This window comes from Astatotilapia calliptera, chromosome 5, assembly GCF_964374335.1.
Source record: "Astatotilapia calliptera chromosome 5, fAstCal68.1, whole genome shotgun sequence".
In the NCBI taxonomy this organism is placed as follows: Eukaryota; Metazoa; Chordata; class Actinopteri; order Cichliformes; family Cichlidae; genus Astatotilapia; species Astatotilapia calliptera.
This window is the reverse complement of record NC_137426.1, coordinates 28331332-28338196: the sequence shown is the minus strand read 5'-3', so window position 1 is coordinate 28338196 and position 6865 is coordinate 28331332. Positions and strand designations below refer to the sequence as shown.

The following is a 6865-nucleotide window of genomic DNA, read 5'->3' as shown; positions in this document are numbered from 1 at the left end:
ACCATTCAAACTTTAAAACGAAGACAAGACATTCAACTATTCAACTTGTATTTATCTTTTCAATATCTATTATACTTTTTCTTCAGTTCCAGTTTAAGTTTCATGATGTTTTTTCACCCGTTTCAGAGTTTATAATGGGTGTGTATGGGACGGAATGTTGGGGCTAGAGTGAGGCAGCTCAACTGCTAGAGTGAGAGGAGCAAAAAAATTAATCTTAAAATCTTTTTTAAAACTGCTGCTGTGTCCGCAGCGTTTGCTCTACAGGTATGATTTTACCCTCAAAACGTAGCCATGGCTGTCCTCTTTCATCCAATGTGTTTACTATTGTCCTAGGTGTTGTGGTTCTTTCATAAATGTCACCAATGCACAGCCTCCTCCCTCCAACTCTTCCATAGACTCTAATGTTAAAATGGCTCAGAAGGTTCGTTTGAAAATCAGAAGAGCATGGTGTCTTTACACTGTCACCACGTCCATATAATAAGCTCCACAGGCATGAAAACTGAGAATTAGGTAGACTAGACATGGCTGTCGCTCACGGTGAAAGAATTTTGTCAATACGACTTTTACTTTTCATTTGGGAACGATTTGTTTCGGCCTGACTTTTCTGTTCATTTTAAGCAGCAAAAGTGAGGTGCATGTCTGTGTACGTGTGTATGGAGCCATTGGGTGCGGTCACTATAGCAACCAGGCTCACACCTGCCTGCTTAACGAGCTCTGCCTGCCACTGTACCAAGATTCATCTTAAGCACTTCTCTTTCAACTGCTGCTGTGTCCACAGTGTTACAGCCATCATTTTACCCTCAAATTGTCGCCATTATTGTTCTCTTTCCAACACCGTATCTTTCAAAGCTCAGGCATTTAAACTTTTTAAACTGTGTGGATCAAAGTGGAGGGATCACATTTGAGTCATTCAGTGATTCAAAGAATATGACCTTTTAATATTCATTCAGATGTTTTCTGACTCTAAATGTTCTTTTCTCATTTCTTAGGGTTTTCTAATTTACATTTAAAACATTTTCAGTTTTTTTCCAACTCCTTCTTCTGTGTAACCTTCAGCTTTTAGCAGTTCAGCACCTTTGTTTTCAGGTTAAATTCGGGGGTTTTTTGTTTGTTTTTTTAAAATTTCATTTAATATTTTTAACTCAAAATTCAGCAATTAATTCATTTCAGTGCATACATTCAGATTCAAGCATTCACACTGCAGTTTCTTCAGAAAATGCACTTTCTAGTTAGTGTGAATGCTTGAAAAGCATTCACAGTATTGTTATTCGAATCTTTATTCTATTTTATTATTATCTATTCCGTACGTTTTTTGTAATCTATCTCCTTCAAAACCGTTCAACTTAGAAAAACCATTCAAACACCGTTAGATTCCTATTCTTTTGGACATGACTGCTTCTACTTTTCTCATTTTTAACATTTATATTTTTAATTTTATTCAACTTTATTCAACAAAAATTTCCCATGTATTTCAATGGGGAGACCCTTCAAATTCTCATTCAACTTACTCATTTTTAAACTCCTACTACTTCCACATACATTGACATAGAGCCACCATTCAAACTTTAAAACGAAGACAAGACATTCAACTATTCAACTTGTATTTATCTTTTCAATATCTATTATACTTTTTCTTCAGTTCCAGTTTAAGTTTCATGATGTTTTTTCACCCGTTTCAGAGTTTATAATGGGTGTGTATGGGACGGAATGTTGGGGCTAGAGTGAGGCAGCTCAACTGCTAGAGTGAGAGGAGCAAAAAAATTAATCTTAAAATCTTTTTTAAAACTGCTGCTGTGTCTGCAGCGTTTGCTCTACAGGTATGATTTTACCCTCAAAACGTAGCCATGGCTGTCCTCTTTCATCCAATGTGTTTACTATTGTCCTAGGTGTTATGGTTCTTTCATAAATGTCACCAATGCACAGCCTCCTCCCTCCAACTCTTCCATAGACTCTAATGTTAAAATGTCTCAGAAGGTTCGTTTGAAAATCAGAAGAGCATGGTGTCTTTCCACTGTCACCACGTCCATATAATAAACTCCACAGGCATGAAAACTGAGAATTCAGTAGACTAGAAGCTGCTGTCGCTCACGGTGAAAGAATTTCGTCAATACGACTTTTACTTTTCATATGGGAACGATTTGTTTCGGCCTGACTTTTCTGTTTATTTTAAGCAGCAAAAGTGAGGCGCATGTCTGTGTACGTGTGTATGGAGCCATTGGGTGCGGTCACTATAGCAACCAGGCTCACACCTGCCTGCTTAACGAGCTCTGCCTGCCACTGTACCAAGATTCATCTTAAGCACTTCTCTTTCAACTGCTGCTGTGTCCACAGTGTCACAGCCATCATTTTACCCTCAAATTGTCGCCATTATTGTTCTCTTTCCAACACCGTATCTTTCAAAGCTCAGGCATTTAAACTTTTTAAACTGTGTGGATCAAAGTGGAGGGATCACATTTTAGTCATTCAGTGATTCAAAGAATATGACCTTTTAATATTCATTCAGATGTTTTCTGACTCTAAATGTTCTTTTCTCATTTCTTAGGGTTTTCTAATTTACATTTAAAACATTTTCAGTTTTTTTCCAACTCCTTCTTCTGTGTAACCTTCAGCTTTTAGCAGTTCAGCACCTTTGTTTTCAGGTTAAATTCGTTTTTTTTTTTTGTTTTTTTTTATCTCATTCAATATTTTTAACTCAAAATTCAGCAATTAATTCATTTCAGTGCATACATTCAGATTCAAGCATTCACACTGCAGTTTCTTCAGAAAATGCACTTTCTAGTTATTAGTGTGAATGCTTGAAAAGCATTCACAGTATTGTTCTTCTAATCTTTATTCTATTTTATTCTGTATTCCGTACGTTTTTTGTACTCCTACTCCTTCAAAACCGTTCAACTTAGAAAAACCATTCAAACACCATTAGATTCCCCTTCTTTTGGACATGACTGCTTCTATTTTTCTCATTTTTAACATTTATATTTTTAATTTTATTCAACTTTATTCAACAAAAATTTCCCAAAATTTCCCATGTATTTCAATGGGGAGACCCTTCAAATTCTCATTCAACTTATTCATTTTTAAACTCTTACTACTTCCACATACATTGACATAGAGCCACCATTCAAACTTTAAAACGAAGACAAGACATTCAACTATTCAACTTGTATTTATCTTTTCAATATCTATTATACTTTTTCTTCAGTTCCAGTTTAAGTTTCATGATGTTTTTTCACCCGTTTCAGAGTTTATAATGGGTGTGTATGGGATGGAATGTTGGGGCTAGAGTGAGGCAGCTCAACTGCTAGAGTGAGAGGAGCAAAAAAATTAATCTTAAAATCTTTTTTAAAACTGCTGCTGTGTCCGCAGCGTTTGCTCTACAGGTATGATTTTACCCTCAAAACGTAGCCATGGCTGTCCTCTTTCATCCAATGTGTTTACTATTGTACTAGGTGTTATGGTTCTTTCATAAATGTCACCAATGCGCAGCCTCCTCCCTCCAACTCTTCCATAGACTCTAATGTTAAAATGGCTCAGAAGGTTCGTTTGAAAATCAGAAGAGCATGGTGTCTTTACACTGTCACCACGTCCATATAAGAAACTCCACAGGCATGAAAACTGAGAATTCAGTAGACTAGAAGCTGCTGTCGCTCACGGTGAAAGAATTTCGTCAATACGACTTGTACTTTTCATATGGGAACGATTTGTTTCGGCCTGACTTTTCTGTTCATTTTAAGCAGCAAAAGTGAGGTGCATGTCTGTGTCGTGTGTATGGAGCCATTGTCACTATAGCAACCAGGCTCACACCTGCCTGCTTAACGAGCTCTCTCTCACTCTGCCAAGGTTAAACCTAAAAATGTTAGATTGTAGTAAGATTAACTTTTTCAAAAGTACAATAAGACAGATTTGACAGGGTTTTGCCACAGATTAATAGTTTGTCACTAGTTAGTATATGCCAACTAAGTAGAGCATTGTGATTGGCACAAAGGTTTTTCAGATCTGGGCAGTTGGAGTCAGTTGATGACTTCAAAATCATCCTTTCTGACTGGATAATTAAAGCTCTCAGCATCTATCGGTCTGTAGTTAATTTCCCCACCTTTTAACTAACGTTTAACTAACCTAATCTCATTTAATGTCTCTGTTTATAGTCTGTATAGTTTATCTCCCCACGAATACACTCAAAGTAGTCTTAAAATAAAACCCACAAAACAGTTCAAGATTTAATACTTTTTATTTGCTCATTTAATGCCAGTTGCCCTGTTTTTCTGTATGTCACTCATTCGCTTATACTTGGGCAAAAAGGACCAATTTTTACACTAGTATAGTGTATTTTTTCCCTCTATCTCTCTATGTCTGTCACACACAGAGACCAACACACAGACATGTATATGCTCATTATTGCTGTTCAAACTGATGGTCAAATTTCCAAGCACCACCTGAACGCCTCATCTGTTTTTAACCTATCACTGGACCAACTGTCGTCATTCCGCTTTGCTCTCTGCTGTGGTAAGTACAGTACACTCAGTACTGCAGTGTTTTATTTTTATGATGGAAAAAATACATGTTTGACATTTAAACTCACATATCAAGTCCAACAGAGTTAAAAACAATTCAAAGAAGAAAGAAAGAAAAAAGAATAACCTTCGCTATCATTTATATACGTTTATTACGTTTTGCTGTTAGCAGCAGTGCTAACGCTAGCTTCAATGCTAATGCTAGCAACAATGCTAACGCTAGCTATAGTGCTAACACTAGCCTTAGCAGTTGTTAACTGACAAAAATAATATTCCTGTGATATTTCTTGCCGGTCAGTGAGACAAAAGTAAGAAATGAGCTTTATTATTGCCATTGTGGCTCAGTTTTAACAGTAAGAGTGCTAGCGCTAGCAGCATTGCTAGCGCTAGCAGCATTGCTAACGCTAGCTGCAATGCTAACGCTAGCTGCAATGCTAACGCTAGCTGCATTGCTAACACTAACTGAAGTGCTAATGCTAGCCGGAATGCTAGCGCTAGCAGCAATGCTAAGGCTAGTAACAGTCTAACAGTAGCCTTACATAAGTGGCAATACTTCAGTTAACTAGTTTGAATTGTAAAATGACTGCTGTATCAGTTGGTGTGCTATATTACTCTATAATTACCCTGCTGACTAGAAGTTCAGTGTATCATGTCGTGTGGGCTTTGTATTTCTGTTAGTCTGATAACACTGTACAGACAACTAACGTATTATTTCTCGTTTCTTTCAGGAACCTGACTGACACTGTGCTTTGCCTGGTAGGTGTGCACATACTGTAAGAGAAGTAGACCAAAATAAAAAAATAATATGACTAATATAAGCTGTAAAGTGATGGGTTCAAACTTTGTGCTAGACCTTTTAAACACAATTTTATAATAAATACACATAAGTGCAGCTTAACAATTGGGCTAAAATATTTTTTTCGTACATTTTTGTAGTCACACTACATGTGATTAATAAATGATTCACTCAATCATATTTGTATTTAAAAATATTATTGCTGAATTTAATTAAATATTTATTCTTTTAAAAAGTGCCCAATTATGCAACTTTTTGCACATGGCAGCCGACAACAGTTTAGCTTGAATATTTGTTTTGTCCTTTTGCAGTAGTCACATTTAGTTCATACAATTACCATGTGATATAATTTTAATAAAATTATTTTTTTTTTCTTGTTTTTTGTTCAGAGTGTGTAGAAGAAGAAGAACAAGGACCAGATCTCCAGTCTTCTCTCTCACATCCCAACCCCCCAACCCCTCTATCCTCTGTCCTGCTCCACCTATTGTCTCTGCCTTCTTTCCATCTGTATTTCACTCTGTGGTTTGTGAGAAATTTTGCCAAACCAACAATCCTTTTGCGGTTTGATTTAAAGCCGTGTCTCTCCTGCTCTGTCTGTTCTCTCTGCTAAATTTTCTCTCTACCTGTTTTTCACTCTTGGCTTGCTGCTGAAAAACGCCAAGCCAACAAAGCAATAAAGAGTGCATATTTTGCCTCAACCTATGAACAAACTGAACAAACAAAGAAAAATCTGCGGTTTGATTTAAAGCCGTGTCTCTCCTGCTCTGTCTGTTCTCACTGCTAAATTTTCTCTCTACCTGTTTTTCACTCTTGGCTTGCTGCTGAAAAACGCCAAGCCATTAAAGCAATAAAGAGTGCATATATTGCCTCTACCTGAGAACAAACTGAACAAACAAAGAAAACTAATTCACGGTTTGATTGTGATTTCCCAGCCGTGTCTCTCCTGCTCTGCCTGTTCTCTCTTCTAAATTTTCTCTCTACCTGTTTTTCACTCTTGGCTTGCTGCTGAAAAATGCCAAGCCAATAAAGAGAGTGCATAATATTCTCTCAACTGAAGAACAAACTGTCAAACGAAAGACAACTGTTTAAGACAAATAAAAACTGAAATATAAAAACAAAGACAACATCTCCTGGTGTGTGGCACTCTTGTGAACATATTTTCTAGAGACTAAGAAACACTTGCAGGTGTGTGAAAATGCCAAGGAAGCAGAAAAAGTCACAAGCTGCAAAACAACGCTGGAAAAAGTTTCATGAGTTTCACAAAGTACCAACATGTGAACAAGCTGAGTTTGATTTTCCTCAGAGCTCTGCTGAAGACAGTGTGTCTACAAAGACCAATTCTGACAGTGTCAAACAGGCAGGTCAACATGTTCCTGCACATGTACAACAGGTATCTTATGCTGATGCTGTAAAGAGTGGACTGCAGCATGAATTTAATGAACAACATGAGGTGTCATGTAACCCACAGGTGGGTTATGCTGATTTTTTGAAAAGAGGCTGTCACAGTGATGTGGCAGGACCATCTCATGCAGAAAGAGTGAACCTTGAAAACCAGCCCTCT

At 37.2% G+C, this 6865-nt stretch overlaps 1 long non-coding RNA gene across 1 annotated transcript; it reads left to right on the top strand.

The window, feature by feature from the left end:
• Positions 1 to 3803: 3803 nt before the first annotated feature.
• Positions 3804 to 6189, top strand: LOC145428955 (uncharacterized). Its single transcript, XR_013909312.1, has 3 exons — positions 3804 to 4500; positions 5237 to 5264; positions 5694 to 6189. It is a non-coding gene; the product is annotated as an uncharacterized LOC145428955 (long non-coding RNA).
• The last annotated feature ends 676 nt before the right edge of the window (positions 6190 to 6865 follow it).